Source organism: Ranitomeya imitator, chromosome 3 (genome assembly GCF_032444005.1).
Source record: "Ranitomeya imitator isolate aRanImi1 chromosome 3, aRanImi1.pri, whole genome shotgun sequence".
NCBI lineage: Eukaryota > Metazoa > Chordata > Amphibia > Anura > Dendrobatidae > Ranitomeya > Ranitomeya imitator.
Window position 1 is genome coordinate 506,563,567 of NC_091284.1, and position 17,742 is coordinate 506,581,308.

Genomic DNA, 17,742 nt, shown 5'->3' on the forward strand with positions numbered 1-17,742 from the left:
TGACCTGCATGCAGGACCTTATCATTTCAAAGAAATACTACTATTGCCTTTTCTTGATCCTTAACAGACTTGTCAACTTTCATTAGGTCCCTGTCCTCTGATGATAATTAAATGACTCTCTTGTTTCTGGCCTGGACTGCAAAAATCCAAATTGTTAAAAGAAAAATGTTTATAATAAAACCATATATAAATAATATGTAATTTATATTAATCGTTTGAAATTCACTCAATACATACACAACCAATCAATCAGTATAACCTAATACAGTGTAAATGTCACGTAATAGACTCAAAAACTGCAAATCTGAAACATTGCGGCTATCCAGAAATTAATAAAGATAAGAAAAGAAAAAAAAAATATGTGAGCACTTGGAATAATCTGAATTATTACAAAAGAATATCTAGAAGGTACTTGAAAAGTTCTCTGTGGGCTTCTCTTCTAACACTCTCGCACCAATCCAATCTACCCTAAACTCTGCTGCCCGACTAATCCACCCGTCCCCCCGCTATTCCCTGGCCTCTCCCCTCTGTCAATCCATTCACTAGCTCCCCATTGCCCAGAGGTTCGAGTTCAAAACCCTAACCATGGCATACAAAGCCATCCACAACCGGTCTCCTCCATACATCTGTGACCTTGTCTCCCGGTACTTACTGCCCCCTTATCTCCTCTTCCAACAATCGCACAAAAGATTTCTCCAATTTCTACTCTGGAACTCTCTACCCCAACATATCAGACTCTCGTCTACTGGGTAAACATTCAAAATGAACCTGAAGACCTACCTCTTCCGACAACCCTACAACCTGCAGTATCCCTCATTCCACTGTACTACTGCACAACCTGCTCTCCCCATCACTTACTGTATCGCCACCCAACCCTTGAAGACTGTGAGCCCTTGTGGGCAGGGTCCTCTGTTATCCTCCGGTGACTTGTATTGTTCACAGCTCACAATAGTCATAGAAAACCTCTATTTCAGCAGCAAGACAGGGAAAATCTACAGCCCCCCAAAGTGTTTGTTGGATTCTGGACAGTTGTCATTATTAGCACCCAAGTGATGCTCAGAAAAGTTATATAAAGTGTTCAGAAGAGTATTACGGCAAAGATACATTATTCTTTGGCATTGTCTACATGCCCAAGAGACAAAAGTTATACTCCTAGTCCGATTTGAAAATATGACTTTGTGGTTATTTTCTTTCCTTTTTTATCAAAAAAAACTTTGCTTAATTGCACTGGATTATTTAATTTTCATATTGCACACATGTCCACATGCAAATTATAGAATCTCGATACACCAAGACAAAACCCTATACAGTCACAAAATAATTAGCAAAAATTGCAATTAATATTTTACATAACTTAAAAGCGTGCCTTACATTGGATTTTTTAATTCAAACTAAGTACCTTCTCCCATTACCTCTGTTCTTCTGATTCTAGAGAACAGTTTTCATTTTCTTATGTGCCCCTCCATTCCAAGGGTTTGACCCCTGAAATAAAGATGCACATTTTTCCTTCAACTAACTGGGCAAATGACATAACTTTCCTCTGGGTGCGGCCGTGTATTGATTAGCCAGCATCAGATGAGAAAAAGCAAAACAGCCACAGTTCTTTGGTATGTACCCATTTGGCTGAAGGAAACATTTGAATATTTATTTATGGGGCCCACAATGGAGGGACACTAAGAAAAAAAAAATTGTCCCAGAATCAGTGGAACAGTGGCAATTGGAGGAAGCCCTCAGTTAAAATTTAATAAAAGGTCCTTTTTCACAAATGATAGCCAATCTGTAGCATAGGAGATCAATATATGATCAGTGGGAGTCCGACATGCCAAATGATTGAAAATAAGCTTCAGTGCTTGGCAGCAACCACTAACCAATGTACAGGGCTTCTCCTTTGACATTGCTTATTTGCAGCTTGTGCTGATATCAGTTGGCCGGTGGGGGCGCCAGGTGTTGGACACCCACCAAACATATTGACCTATTCTATGGATAGGTAGTTAACCCCACCTCCAGTAACGTAACTTAAAAGAACTTGACCAGTTTTCCAAAAATATAATAGGAAACACTAAACTGTCCACATGGTTACGTTGATAGGGACCTATCCAAACAGACTCAACATTATAATTGATATAAATACCCTCCTATAAATGCTGAATTTAATGTGGTGAATAGAGATACACATACTGTTTAATATCAGTAATATCTTTAGATCACTGTTTTTCTACAGTTTAATGTAAAATAGTATTTTCCTGTTAATTAATGTCAAAACATCATCTTTAATCCACCGTGATTCACTGCTGTTACGCAACAACATATGAAACATTCCAGCCGGGTGAGTTCTCTTCATTGGCATTGAACATCATTGATTTCTTTCTTTCATTCTGCCATCTTCAAGAACAACTTATCCATTGGGAAATGGAAGGATCAGACAGAAATCATCTAACTTACCCCCCATGGTGTACCGGTCCACTGAAATCTGCACAACAAGGTCTATTGTCTATGGGCGGCTTTAGGGAGTTATAACAGACCAGTAGCCTTCTAATGTCTAGTTTGCAAAGTAACAATCTGCAAATGATCAGTATAATAAAGGGGCACTGTTAGGGTATCTACATTTTTTGGCTTTCCAGGAAATTTCTACATTCTATCTCTTTCATCAGTTAAAACTTAGTCTTCTAGTAAATCTGGTGTTGAGAGATTAGAGAAAAAAGACAGATATAGAGTTTACAAGAGGATGAACAAAGGCTTTAATGGAAATAACACCTGAGCCTTACATTGTTGAAAATGGAAAAAAGTAATTGTATAGTGCAGTAAGGAAGGATCAGATAGGGTGCTCAGATAGAGGGAAAGTTTAGTAGGTGAAAGGGTGTATTCCGAAAAGAAGTGAGGGATGGAAAGAAGAGATGGATCAAGCGAAAAGACAGAGTATAGGAAAGAATAGCAGTAAACAAGGAAAGGGTAGGGAAATGGAGACGTGGGAAGTATGTATGATGGATTGGGAGGGAAAGAAGGGAGAAGAAACCGGACTAGAGCAAATGAAGGGGAAAACAGGAGAACAGAGTAACAGTGAAACAATGTAACTGATGGGTTGGAATGGCACAAAATACAGTACGTACACGTAGACAGAATAAGATTTATTCCATAAGTCACTATTAGAAAGTGGTCATCACAACAACTAATAATTGCACCCAGTCTACGACCACCTCCAGCTACCTTGTTATTGTGTGTGGGACTTTGGCACAGCCATTACTATTTGTTCTGCCTCTCGCATATTAAAAAAATCAATTATAACTAATGAGAAAGGAGCATAGTTTGTGCCCTATGATGTCATTTTAGCCCTGCCTACAGTTTACAAAAATAAAAGCTATATTTGGGAGGGGATATCACTTGACAACACAAATTACTTTTGATATATTTTTTGCTTAGGTTCTAAGGATCCGAAAGGTGAAAAGGAAAGACAAATACTACTTCTTGTATTCCTTCACTCATAATTCAAAAACTGCGCTGAACTGCCCTGTGTGAATCTGATCTAACCAGAGGTACAACTTACTAAAGGAAAATAAAAGTAAAAAAATAAATAAATAAATGAAATGCAGGAATATAGAAGTGTTAAATATATTCCTAATGTAGCAATACACATGAACCTAATATAGATGAATGTTTATTCTGCACAGTCATCGGGTGTGACCATCACAAGAACTGAGACTTTCCCACAATAAAGAAACTTGTCTGTTCTGTTGATCAGAGATAGAGGACCCTTTGGGAACCGTGGCGTCCATGATACATTCCTAAAGACTGCAGTAGAGTGCGGCAGGGATTTCAGTATAGGGTAAAATGCTCTAGAATTCCTAAGACATACTGCAGAGGATTTCTATTGAGATACATGTGCTTTGCAGATCTGTGTATACAGCTGCCAAGTCCGACCCCCACCCCACCTTGGCATGATCCCCTAAAACATCAGTACAGAACAAGACATGCAGTTCATGTATAGAAAAAAGGAGAAACCTCATCAAATACAGATAAAAACCACTATTCCTTAAGTGACAGCGCCTGCAAAGAACTGAGAGGTTAATTTCACTTAGAAAAAGCCAAAAAATATGGATTGGTCTTTGTAAAAGTAACATTATTCGAAGGCACTGTAGAGCATAATTCCGAATAGCTGACCGACAATGCCAGGCTCTTGTGATATCAGATGTCAAGCACTTGTTTTCCTAAATGTAGCCTTATACTAGGATTCCCAGGACTATAGAAATTTTGCTCCGGAAAACAAGTGGTCATTGCTGTAAGGGGAGTGCAGTGTGGAACGTTTCATGCATAGCCCGTACCAGTGAGCTCAGCAAACTGTTTACCAGACCGCGAGTCTCCAGTGCATTTAATTATAATACTTGAAAGCAGGGTAAATTACGCCATGCACTTTAATTACACTGTCTTCCTGAATGCTACACTTATATTCCATCAATGTCCTTCAGATGCACTGGTATATCTATGCCGGAGATTTTATACAGTTTCATGGAGAATATTAGACCGTGTCGCCAGCACTATTGATAAGGGTCTGCCTAAAACCCAACTGCATTATGTTTTCATTACCTTCCCTCATGACTTGTGTTTAAAAACCTATAAAAAGTTATATTTACTAAGAAAAGCTCGGAAAAGCAGAAATAATCTGCTGAATCAGCACAAAATTATCTATCTATGGAAGCTTGTAGGGAGTGGCAAACAAAGCTGATGACCGGATGTCCAGAGACTGGACCTCCCGAAGCCATATGAACTTATTCTTCACTCTCTTAGACTACCAGGGTATATATGATTTCCAACCTAATGCCTCAAATTTAGGGTATTCCCTGAGAAATTAGGATCATCCTTCATTTACTACTGACCCTTTTCAAGCCTTAAATCATGGTGGAAGGTTTCTGAAACAAGAAAGAAATGTACAGTTAACAATTTAACTAGTCTTGCCTAACAGGAATAATGGAATTATAGGATGGGAAAAGCCTAAAAATGGAGAGCAGGGTGAGGAGTTTACTTATTACCCAGAACCAGATTTTCTGCAAAAACTTCCAAATATTTATATCTATACCTATATCTCTGTCTAAATGAAAAAAAAGCATATAAAAAAGTGAAGACACTTCCAATTTTTCATAAGTGCAAAAAAGCAGCGTTTCTGTTCCAAAGAGCCTTTGTTAACTTGATAAAGGCACTTTGGAGCCGAAACGTTGCTTTTTTTTTTTTTTTTGCGTACATGGCAAATTAGAAGTTTGATATACCTACAGTGTGCTGCCGGCTTTTTTTGCATTTATATGGGAGAGATAGATATAGATAGAGAGAAGTTTTTGCAGAAAATGGGGTTCTGAGCAATAACTAGGCTCCTCACCCTGCTCTCTTTTTGCATTTATATTAATAGGTTACTGGGTGGTAATATGCAGGCTGGCACCTAACAACTATATTTTGTCTTTGCTTTTGCTTCCTTATCTTATGTCCTATCTATAGCCATCTATGTATCCATATCTTCCTGTCTATACCTATCTATCCTTCTATCTATATCTATCAATCTGTCCATCCATCCATATATCTATACATACAAACACACCATGTCGCATTTGTCAAAGCTTTTCTTCCAAATATTAAACTCTAGCTATACAATAAGTCTTAAATCCCTCTCTAATTTGATAATCTAGGTGTGCTCGCAGCGTACGGATCCTGTTGTGCCAATAGTTCAGACTTATCTCGGCAAAACATTGTGCAATCAAAGCCAGTATATCAAGCAAGAATCAAAAAGGTAGAAAAATGATTCTCTTACCCATCAACTAAACATGTTTGCTTCTTTCCACTGAAAGGCTGTCGCACATAGTAAGGGATTTATCTCAAATGGTGAAACCACACACACATGTGAAGTCTTCATTCCCAATATGCCACATGTGAGGAGGAATAAAGCCCATCTGGAGTCATAAATCCCAGGATACGGTCTTGTTTTCTTTCGGGGAGGCAAGATTCACTACTAGGAAAGTTTTAGATCTGCGGATGACTTTAGCTTCCTCCGTTCAGTTATCCTTATTGGAACCAGAAGATCGAAACTTATCCTAATGGATTTTTCCTCTACTCCATTAAAATAAACACTGACCTTTGAAGCACTAAAATGTGGATTTTAAGGAAAAACTGAGGAAATTAGAGAGACTCCCGTACATGGGACTCTGCGCCTCTTAGCCGGACTGGAACTGTACAAACTTTCCTTATTAGGAATAGACTAAAGAATGTTGGAAGGCTCGGGGTTCTTCCCTTTTATTTTCAGCATTTAATGTTTCTTTTACCTTTAACTAGTTCTACCCAGAAATGCTGTTTCATAAATTATATTCTGAACAAATGATTCCTAGATAAACAATGTGATCAAAACATGGTGTAGAACAGAGGGAGTTGTCAGAGAGGAGTTGTCAATAACCAAAGAAAAGTCTCAAAATCGTTAATTAAGATCCCCATATCAGGGAAGAAAGAAATCCCTTAAGTAAAGGAAGACGTTTGCTGCTCTCAGACTGCCTTGTACTGACTATTGAGGACTAACAGTATCCTGCAAGCGGTTAAAATACGCTGGATTGAGCACTGTAAAGAAAGGAAGAGGGTTTCTTCATGAGAAAAGTTTTCACGTAGATTGTGAGCTCCATTGGGGACATGGACTGATATGAATGGTCATTATCTCTACCCAGTGCTGGGGGGGATATGTTGGCAGCATCTCAATAAGGAGAAATAATATTTTTTTGATTCCCAAGACAATTCCTAGAATTACAAGTCAAGCTGTGCAAACAGCCTCTTCGAAGACAAAGAGGGCTGGAACTCTAGCGCCACCTCTTGGAAGCAACAATCCTAAAAGTCAATAGTGAGCCTTTAAAGGGAACCTGTCACCCCGAAAATCGTGGGTGAGGTAAGCCCACCGGCATCAGGGGCTTATCTACAGCATTCTGTAATGCTGTAGATAAGCCCCCAATGTTACCTGAAAGAGGAGAAAAAGACGTTAGATTACACTCACCCGGGGGCGGTCCCGCTGCTGGTCCGGTCGGATGGGCGTCTCCGGTCCGCTGCGGCGCCTCCCATCTTCATTCCAAGACGTCCTCTTCTGATCTTCAGCCACGGCTCCGGCGCAGGCGTACTTCGTCTGCCCTGTTGAGGGCAGAACAAAGAACTGCAGTGCGCAGGCGCCGGAAAGGTCAGAGAGGCCCGGCACCTGCGCACTGCAGTACTTTGCTCTGCCCTCAACAGGGCAGACAAAGTACGCCTGCGCAGGAGCCGTGGCTGAAGATCAGAAGAGGACGTCTTGGAATGAAGATGGGAGGCGCCGCAGCGGACCAGAGACACCCTTCCAACCGGACCAGCAGCGGGACCGCCCCTGGGTGAGTATAATCTAACGTCTTTTTCTCCTCTTTCAGGTAACATCGGGGGCTTATCTACAGCATTACAGAATGCTGTAGATAAGCCCCTGATGCCAGTGAGCTTACCTCACCCGCGATTTTCGGGGTGACAGGTTCCCTTTAACAAGCCTCGCCACATGACTTAGGATGACAAGTCAAACCAGAACTCAATTTACAATACAAGCTGTGCACACCATTAGAAAGATATTTAGACTCAATGAGGCTGGTGTACTTACTTTGAAACTCCATTTTAGAATGACTAATTCTTTATGAAAGGTAAAACTCAACTAGAGCTACTGCTTAGACATTATTAAATGGATCTCTCAGACTTACTTTGAAAATCCGAGTCAGGATTGCTGCACATTCCTGGTATTGCATTGAGAATTTTATGGGTTCAGCTAAAGAGAGAGAGAGCTCATGAGTGGAATTGTATCTGGTCTCCACCCACCCAGACTGTCTGCTGCAGCTTGTGCTGAGCAGTGTGAGATTTCAGCAGCAGAGAGAAGGGACATTGATCGTGATACTAGATACAATTCCACGCATGAGTTCTCTCAGTCTTTAGCTGCACCCAGAAAATTCTCAATTTAATACCAGGAATGTGCAGCCATCCTGACTCCAATATTCAAAGTAAGTCTGAGAGATTCATTTAATTATGTCTTTTTTGGTGACAGATCCACTCTTAACCCCTCCAGTGCCATTTATACAACAGGTAGAACAGAAGTGTTGAATCCAGACAAAAGAGCAGCCATATTCAGCCAAGAAACAAAAATGTTTTTGTCTAATTTAGAACAGAAACTCTGTGCTGAATTATTTAATTATCTACAATTACTAGCGTTGGGTTCCCATTTTCTGTGCAGCCTTAGTGAAATGAAATAATTCGGGCTACATTCAGCCGCCATTAAAGGGAGCTCGCTGCATATTCTGTTTCCACCAAATTAGAAATCATTGAGGAGCATTTAAAAAAAAACGCTCTATATTCTGCATTCTCTCTGTGGAGTTTTTCACTGACAGCTGGGCTTCCCTACAGGAGACGCACAATTATTCTTGCACGTAAAAACCCAAATGCACATAAAACCTCTATCCCCCAAGCACAGGTATTGAAATTTGAGGAAGATATTGATGTAATTATAGATTGGGTTCTGACCTAGTTTTTTCAGCTTTTGGTAAAATCAGACTCAAAATTAAAAAAAAAAAAAGTTGTAATTTTTTTCTTGCTTTTTAAACTTTTAATAATTATTTTATGTCACAATCTTAATAGCCTAGCCATATCCGTAACCCTATCCATAACCCCATCCTTGAGGAGAGGGCAGCAATCAAAGATAAATTTGTTATAGGTTGCTGCTCTCTGCAAAGGCAGTGACCAAACCCACATTATAGTGAGTGTTGTGATGATGGCTTCTGCCTATGCAGAGCAGTAGATGATGACAAAGTTATCATGTCTGCTGTGCTCTGCATAAGTAGCGCTGGTCAGGCCCTCATAGAACCACTCTCAGAAGTGGCACTTGCAGGCGCCAGTTATTTGACCTAGGTGCCATAGGCATGACATATGTATGCGGAGAGGTGAAGTAGGAGGAGTTTGCAACATTTAACATCCCCCCAAAATTTTGATGCCCAGAACAACTGCCCTTATGCTTCCTAACACACTATGCCACTGTGTGAATATAAATTGATCATGATTATATGTTGGATGAGCGATATCTGACATGTGACAATGCTTAAATAGAAAAGCACATGATGAATTTAGAAAGATTATTCATATATCATCGATAAATGCTTGACTATAGTCGCTAAGAAGTTGCTAATAATGCTTGTAACTGTGATCGCTAATACAAACGTCGCTCATGGAAGTGGGTGTTAATGGCTTAAAAATCATTGCTGATATAATCTGATGGACTTTTACATTATTAGTGTATGTAGTTACAGGTGGGCCCTTCGCATCCCAGTCAGACACTGTACACAAGTTATGGAGAGAGCTCACCAAATCTGGTTGCAGTGGTCTCCTTCGATCAGACATGCAGCTTGCAGCTGGTATAGATGACCACACAAAAAAGTGGAGGTCCAGGTCTGGCCATCTTATGTTTGTTCAGAGCTACTTTAATACCTAAGGCCCTAAGACTCCCGCCCTTACAAGGGCCAGTCCACAGCTCACCCTCATGTGAAATGCCCTATGTAGCCCTACTTGTCTCCCGACACGTTTCTCCTTCATGGGTCTTCAGGGGAGAAGATATGCTCCTACAGATAAACTAAATGGGCTTCTATGACCCGGTCCATTCACTGGCTGTGCATCAAATACTAATGGCACAGGGTTGCATAAAAATCACATTCTTAAATACCTGTCTACAGGCAATGGGTTACAGGTCACCTGGTTACAATTATGTGGGGAGCGCGTATCTAATTAAGAATGGTTCTGCACATGGCACACACGCGATCCCTCCATGCTGCGCTCCTGTGGAAAGCATCTACCATGTTTGTGAAGTCTCCTTAGCAAGGGGAGCTCTGCTCCAGCTATTAAAGGGAACCTGTCACCCCGTTTTTTGAGATTGAGATATAAATACTGTTAAATAGGGCCTGCACTGTGTGTTACTATAGTGTATGTAGTGTACCCCGATTCCCCACCTATGCTGAGAAATAACTTACCAAAGTCGCCGTTTTCGCCTGTCAATCAGGCTGGTCAGGTCGGGAGGGCGTGTTCACAGCGCTGGTTCTTCCTCAGCTTTACGTTGGTGGCGTAGTGGTGTCCGCATGTTGAGGTGACTAATCCACTGTGGGCACGTGAACAAGCAGCGTGCGATCTGCACTGTCATCCCTTTCGTCGGTGGGGGCGGCCATCTTCCTGGGGCCGCGCGTGCGCAGATCGAGTGCTCTGCTGCACGGGGTTTCAGGAAAATGGCCGCGGGATGCCGCGCGTGCGCATTAAGGATCGCGGCGGCCATTTTCCCAAAGCCGAGATGCAAACTCGGCTTTGGGAAAATGGCCGCCGCGATCTCTAATGCGCACGCGCGGCATCCCGCGGCCATTTTCCTGAAACCCCGTGCAGCAGAGCACTCGATCTGCGCACGCGCGGCCCCAGGAAGATGGCCGCCCCCACCGACGAAAGGGATTACAGCGCAGATCGCGCGCTGCTTGTTCACGTGCCCACAGTGGATTAGTCACTTCAACAGGCGCACACCACTACGCCACCAACGTAAAGCTGAGGAAGAACCAGCGCTGTGAACACGCCCTCCCGACCTGACCAGCCTGATTGACAGGCGAAAACGGCGACTTTGGTAAGTTATTTCTCAGCATAGGTGGGGAATCGGGGTACACTACATACACTATAGTAACACACAGTGCAGGCCCTATTTAACAGTATTTATATCTCAATCTCAAAAAACGGGGGTGACAGGTTCCCTTTAAGGTTTGCAGACGAGGAGGCTCGTTCTTACATAGGCTGCCATCTGATTTTTTGACCACTGTCAGAACAAGCCTACCTAGATATAAGAACACCATTCTAGTTTGTTTCCTTGAGCCTTTAATGTGGTTTGAAAAGAATTGAAACTGTGCATAAGGACAATTTTGGGTGTTTTTTTTAAGAATATATGGGTGTATAGTATTTTAAAAAGTATAATAAGAGTTATGTTTAATGATGACATTCACTATGCTGCTAAACCAGAATACAAATATTTATTAATACTTATATATTTATTATGAAAATCCAATAAACTACATGGTCCATGCATGTCCATAGCTTCAAGTATTTTTATATAAAAATTAGCATTTCATTCATGCAATGTCCCACATACAGTGGCATGTAAAAGTTTGGACACACCTGGTCAAAGTTACTGTTGTATATACAGTATATATACATACACACACACCCTTTTGTAAGTATCGCAGCTTGCAAATGCTTTTTGTATCCAGTCAAGAGTCTTTAAATTCTTGTTTGAAGGATTTTCATCCATTTTTTCGTGGAAAATTCTTCCAGTCCTGTGAGATTCCTCGGTCGGCTTGGTTGCACTGCTATTTTGAGGTCCAGCCACAGATTTTCCATGATGGTCAGATTAGGGGACTGTGAGGGCCATTATAAAACCTTCAGTTTGCGCCTTTTGAGGTAGTCTATTGTGGATTTTGTTGTGCGTTTAGGATCATTATCCACTTGTAGAAGCCATCCTGTTTTTAACTTCAGCATTTTTACAGATTGTGTTAGGTTTGCAACCCAACCCCAAAGCATGATTGATCCACTCCCATTCTTAATGGTTGGCGAGATGTTCTTTTCTTGAAATCCTGTGCCCTTTTATCTCCACACATGCCGTTGATTGTGGCCAAAGAGTTCTATTTTAACCTCATCGGTTCACAGGACTCGTTTTCAAAATGCATAAGTCTTGTTTGGATGTTCTTTTGCATACTTCTGATGATGATTTTTATGGTGAGGATGCAGGAAAGGTTTTCTTCTGAGGACTTTTCCATGAAGGCCACATTTGTGCAGCACGGTGGCGCAGTGGATAGCACTTCAGCCTTGCAGCGCTGGGGTCCTGGGTTCTAATCCCACCCAGGACAACATCTGCAAAGAGTTTGTATGTTCTCTCCGTGTTTGCGTGGGTTTCCTCCGGGCATTCCGGTTTCCTCCCACATTCCAAAGACATACTGATAGGGATTCTAGATTGTGAGCCCCAGCGGGGACAGTGATGATAATGTGTGCAAACTGTAAAGCGCTGCGGAATATGTTAGCGCTATATAAAAAATAAAGATTATTATTTGTCCAGGTGTCTCTTAACAGTAAAAAAAATGTACCACAACTCCAGAGTCTGCTAAATCTTTCTGAAGGTCTCTTGCAGTCAATTGGAGGCTCTAATTGGCCTCTGAAATTTTGCTTGGTAATCCCAACCTTATCTTGACCTCTACTGTTCCTTTTAACTGACACTTTTTAATTACATTTTGAACGGAGGAAAGGGCCACTTCACAACACTTTGCTATCTTCTTATAGCCTTTTCCTGCTTTGTGGGCCTCCACCATTTTCATTTTCAGAGTACTAGTCAGCCGCGTATTAGAACCCATGGCTGCTGCTGTGTTTGTTTTTTGGCACAAGGTTAGAGGAGGCTGGGTTTTTATAAAGCTGGGAAATTTGCATCACCTGGCCTTTCCTAAGGATGACAGTAAACAAGCCATAACCCTAACAGTCTAATAAAGGTCTGAAACCTTGGTCAAAGTTATCTGAACACTCATCTCCAAGGGTGCCCAAACTTTTGCATCAGCCCATTTTCCTTTTTGTAATTTTTAAAATGTTAAATATTTCAATATACTTTTTTTTTTTATCTAAAACGTTGCCCCATTTTCCTGGCTGTGGGCTATAAATTCCAAACAAGCATAGCTAACAAGTTTTATTGCATTTTATGATTAACTTAATCTAACTTAGCAGCTATCTGGGAACATTTGCTGTCGATATTTGTTCTGCACGGTCAGTGTAGCAAAGTACGGCTTGCTAATTACAAAAGGGAGGGGTTCTTGGAAATGTATACAACATTTCAAGAATGAACAGTAAATGGAAAAGTTATTTAAATGTTCAAAATCAGGGAAAAACCTATAATAAATACTGCGCCAGAACTCTGTGCATATAATTTATTAATGGGCAGGGTATGCTAAAACTGAGTAATGTACCTTGGGAGGATTCATCAAGACTGGCATTTCATATATCACTCAAAAGCCTGCTTGAGTAAGATGTGCCAAACTCATTAAAGAGAACAAGTCATCAACATATCACCTACTGTTTAAATCAGGCTTTATGCCATGTGCATTTTCATTGTGGATTTTTTTTACATATTTTACATATTTTGAATCTACATTTACTTTAGCGGCAACAGGATTCAGAGCCTATATATTGTATTGAACCATCTAGTGAGAGTGTGCAAAAGTCATTGTGAAGGAAGTGGGAGCTGTGACGTTATCTGCGGTGAGTAGATCCTGTGTTATCAGTTCTGTGTAAACGTCATAATACTGCCGGTAATGACAGTGAGACTTCTGTAAAGTTTTCTTTAAAGAACAGGAAGTTGGCTTAGAAGACAGTGAAGATCCCTAATTTTAAGGTATCATATTCCACTATCTATGACCTGCATGCCCATATAGATAGCTTAGGAGGGTTGATCCTACTAACAGATTCCCTTTAAACAATAGGTCATGTTAGGATGATACACCTACTAATCATTTTGGTGAAACTTTAGACTGCACACATAGCAACTAAGTAAGTAATACATAATGGGCAGCACGTTGGCACAGTGGTTAGCACTGCAGCCTTGCCCACAAAAGACAACATCTGCAAGGAGTTTGTATGTTCTCGCCGTATTTGTGTGGGTTTCCTCCCACACTCCAAAGACATACTGATAGTCCCAATGGGGACAGTGATGATGTCTGTAAAGATGTAAATTAATGGCGCCATATAAGCAAAATATAATAAATGAATAACGCATGACATGCCCCTCTGATAAACCACACCCAATCTTAAAGAAACTGGAATATAAAATGGTGAAAGTTTTACAATTTTGGTACATCCGCTCATTGAACAAAAATGTGAGACTTCTATCTAGACACCAATCTTCTGAAATCAAATGGAACAGCAGTATTGTATTAGTAACCTGCACACTGATACAATGATCTGATGTAAGATACTTAGCAGGAATCTGTCACCAGGTTTTTGATATTTAATCCAAGAGCAGCATGACAGACGCAAAGGAAAAAAACCATGGCAGTGCTGGAGTCGATGCTCATTTAGCGTCCAAAAACCAACGACCCCAGATGGGGTGCTATGCCAGATGACCTGGCCTCCACAGTCACCAGACCTGAACCCAATCGAGATGGTTTGGGGTGAGCTGGACCGCAGAGTGAAGGCAAAAGTGCCAACAAGTGCTGAGCATCTCTAGGAACTCCTTCAAGATTGCTGGACCATTCCCGGTGACTACCTCTTGAAGCTCATCAAGAGAATGCCAAAAATGTGCAAAGCAGTCATCAAAGCAAAAGGTGGCCACTTTGAAGAACCTAGAATATAAGACATAATTTCAGTTGTTTCACACCTTTTTAAGTATATAATTCCACATGTGTTAATTCATAGTTTTGATGCCTTCAGTGTGAATGTACAATTTTCATAGTCATGAAAATACAGAAAAATCTTTAAATGAGAAGGTGTGTCCAAACTTTTGGTCTGTACTGTACATGAAAAAACCTGGCACTCAAAAGAATGAATATTTTTTATATTTTAATTGCAGTCCAAAAACAAGTGCAAAATAGACGTTTCGGTCTCAAACGACCTTTATTAGTAGAAAGAATGTTCCAGATCCAAATAGGCCACAGAAGAAGGCAGTGTAAAGAACGCGCTATCCACCGCTTATTCTAATGGCGTACACTACAACAATCGGTGGATAGCACATTCAGCACGCTGCCTTCTACTGTGGCCTATTTGGATCTGGAACATCCTTGCTACTGATGAAGGTCGTTTGAGACTGAAACGTCTACTATTTTGTACTTATTTTTGGACTGCAATTAAAATTTTAAAAAAATCATTGTTTTGATTGCCAAGGTTTTTTTTACGTAGAAGCACAGACACTGATGTCAGCGATGTACTACTTACTGGTCTGAGTGGTGTAGTTTTTTATAAAATCACTGTTTACTCTGCTGCAGATCTACAATTTCTTTAAAATGCTGAGCTCTTTAAAACCTCTCCCACACCACGGTTTGGCAGCTTTCTGTGTACACTTACATAAAGAGTGAGCTGCCAATCAGTGTTGGGATGGCGATACACCAAGTAGAAGGACTAAATGGCACAAGACAACTAGTCCTCTACTGATAATCTAATGCTGGTCAATTAATGAATTTATTGAAACTACAATTAGCAGGTGAGCAAGTGACATCACTGGAATCAGGATCCCTGCCCCTACATCATGTTGCTCTCAGATTAAATAGTAAAAACCTGCTAACAGACTCCATCTAAGGCTAGGGTTACATATCCACTTTGGCTGCTGGGTGCCACTGCTATATAGCAGTGCTATACCAGTGAATATGGTCATTGTTATGGTCACTACCGTGACTGTAGCAAGCAAGGTGCAAAAAATACAGCTTGTTCGGATTTTGCGTGACTTGCTTGAGGAAGTGTACATTTTGGAAATTGGTGCCATTCAATTGTATATTGCTGCGATGTAGGAGCGGGTCCAAGCAAACAACAGTCACGCAATGGCTGTGGTGGCCAAAGGTGCCGTGTAGCCTGAGCTGAAATAGCTTTCTTTTAATAATTCTTTTAATAATTAAAAAGGACAGTCTGCTTATTTAAAGAAACAGCAACACTCTTGTCCATTGAATGTGTGTGGTATTGTACCTCAATTCTATTTACTTGAATAGGGCTGAGCAGAAAAATCACACACAACCCAATGACAAGAGTAAGGCTATTTTTTAGAAAATAAACAGACCCCTTTTTCTCATCCTAGACCACCTTTTTAAAATTTCATAACACATGATGAAAATAAAGCATAAGATTAAGAGTGGGAAGATGTTAGCCATAAGTAGAAGCTATACTGCAAGTGAACATTTTCAGGAAAGGTCTGTAACATCTCTGCTTTAACTACAAGGGTACAAGTCAGCTGCCAAATAGTAGCGTAGTGCTCCTATCTGCTTCGGTAGCGCTTCCCGTCCGCTTCCTTTAAAAGCCATTGCAAACAAATAACGAGGGAATAAAGGCAATGGCTATTTTCATTTGGAAGTCTCATTCTTCAGGGATTTTAAATCATTAATTCAATGGTGGGATTAGCACTTTTCGGGATTAAAACAGGAGCACATTTCAGTAAAGCCAAGAAGGTATATACTGATAGAAGCAAATGAACATGACATAAGAACTAGTTATGAGTGAGTATTCTCGTTACTCGAGTTTTTCCAAGCACACTCGGGTGGTCTCCGAGTACTTTGGCATGCTCGGAGATTAAGTTTGTCGATGCAGCTGCATGATTTGCGGCTGCTAGACAGCCTGAGTACATGTGGGGAATGCTTAACAAACAGGCAATCCCCACATGTATTCAGGCTGTCTAGCAGCCGGAAATCATGCAGCTGCGTTGACAAACTAAATCTCCGAGCACACCAAAATACTCAGGGACCACCCGAGCATGCTCAGAGAAACCCAAGTAACGAGCATACTCACTCATCACTAATAAAAACTTGTCCACATCACAATGAAATCCAATTCACCTGACCTTTTCTATCCCTGATGATTTCTGTATTTTCTATTGATAACCCAGCTGGGTTCAAATATTTTATAAAACTTGAAAGGAAAATATTCACAACTGACCCCATCCACATCATTGTCCCAAGCCTGTAGAGGTGACAACCAGCAATGAGAGGTCTAAAGTATAGTACCTTATAGTGCACCATGCAATAATGATGCAAGAAATCAAAGGAGCGCCATCCAGTGCCATATTGTTTTACGTAGATTTTATGTGTGTAATGTAATGGCCATGGCTCCTCATGTTCTCCTTACTCTTGTCGTCCCTTTGTTTCTGACTGACAATAAAGAGATACTCCCCTGAATGTCATGCCAATTGGGGATGGTATAATAAGGTTGCACAGAACAAATGCGAACATGATATCGGTTCCACACTATCCCCATTGGATGGTGCTAATTAGATAAAAGGTTCCAGTCCAATGCAGGTAGTTGGGCAGAACCTTAAATCCCATAAAAAAAACTTTAAAAATTCTATTTTTAGTAGATATACTCTATTTTAAAGTATATCTAATAAAAATCTACTTTTTTTAATGGGATTTGATACTTTATGACCTTGGGCTTACAGTGGAAAAAATAAGTATTTTATCCACTGTCGATTTTGCAAGTTGTCCCACGTACAAAGAATAGAGAGGTCTGTAATTTTTAACGTAGGTACATTTCAACTGTGACAGACTGAAACATAAAAAAATCCCGAAAATCACACTATGTGATTTCTACATAATGTTATTGCACAAAATAAGTATTTGATGCAATAGAAAAACAGAACTCAATATTTGGTCCAGAAAACTTTGTTTGCAATTATAGAGGTTAAACTTTTATGGTAATTCTTGACCTAGTTTACACACACACACACACACTGCAGCAGGGATTTTGGCTCACTCCTTCATACAGATCTTCTCCAGATCTTTCAGGCTTCGGGGCTGTCATTGGGCAACGTTGAGTTTCAGCTCCCTCCAAAGATTTTCTACTGGGTTCAGGTCTGGAGACTGGCTAGGCCACTCCAGGATCTTGAAATGCATCTTATGGAGCCACTCCTTAGTTATCCTGGCTGTGTATTTTGGGTCATTGTCATGCTGGAAGACCAAACCACGACTCATCTTCAATACCCTTACTGAAGTAAAGTAGTTG

General features: G+C 40.7%; 1 protein-coding gene across 2 annotated transcripts in view; it reads right to left on the minus strand.

Annotated features, from left to right (window-relative positions):
* The window catches only part of ARHGAP6 (Rho GTPase activating protein 6), a 444,961-nt gene that overhangs the window by 164,565 nt on the left and 262,654 nt on the right, over positions 1 to 17,742 (minus strand). Inside the window, exon 1 of one of the 2 annotated variants that reach the window (XM_069757661.1) lies at positions 5,789 to 6,118. The exons of the other annotated variant lie outside the window; for it this stretch is intronic. The gene's annotated coding sequence lies outside the window, so the exon portion shown is untranslated. Of the gene's footprint in view, positions 1 to 5,788; positions 6,119 to 17,742 lie in introns of those variants that run through there. 2 annotated transcript variants of the gene reach the window in all.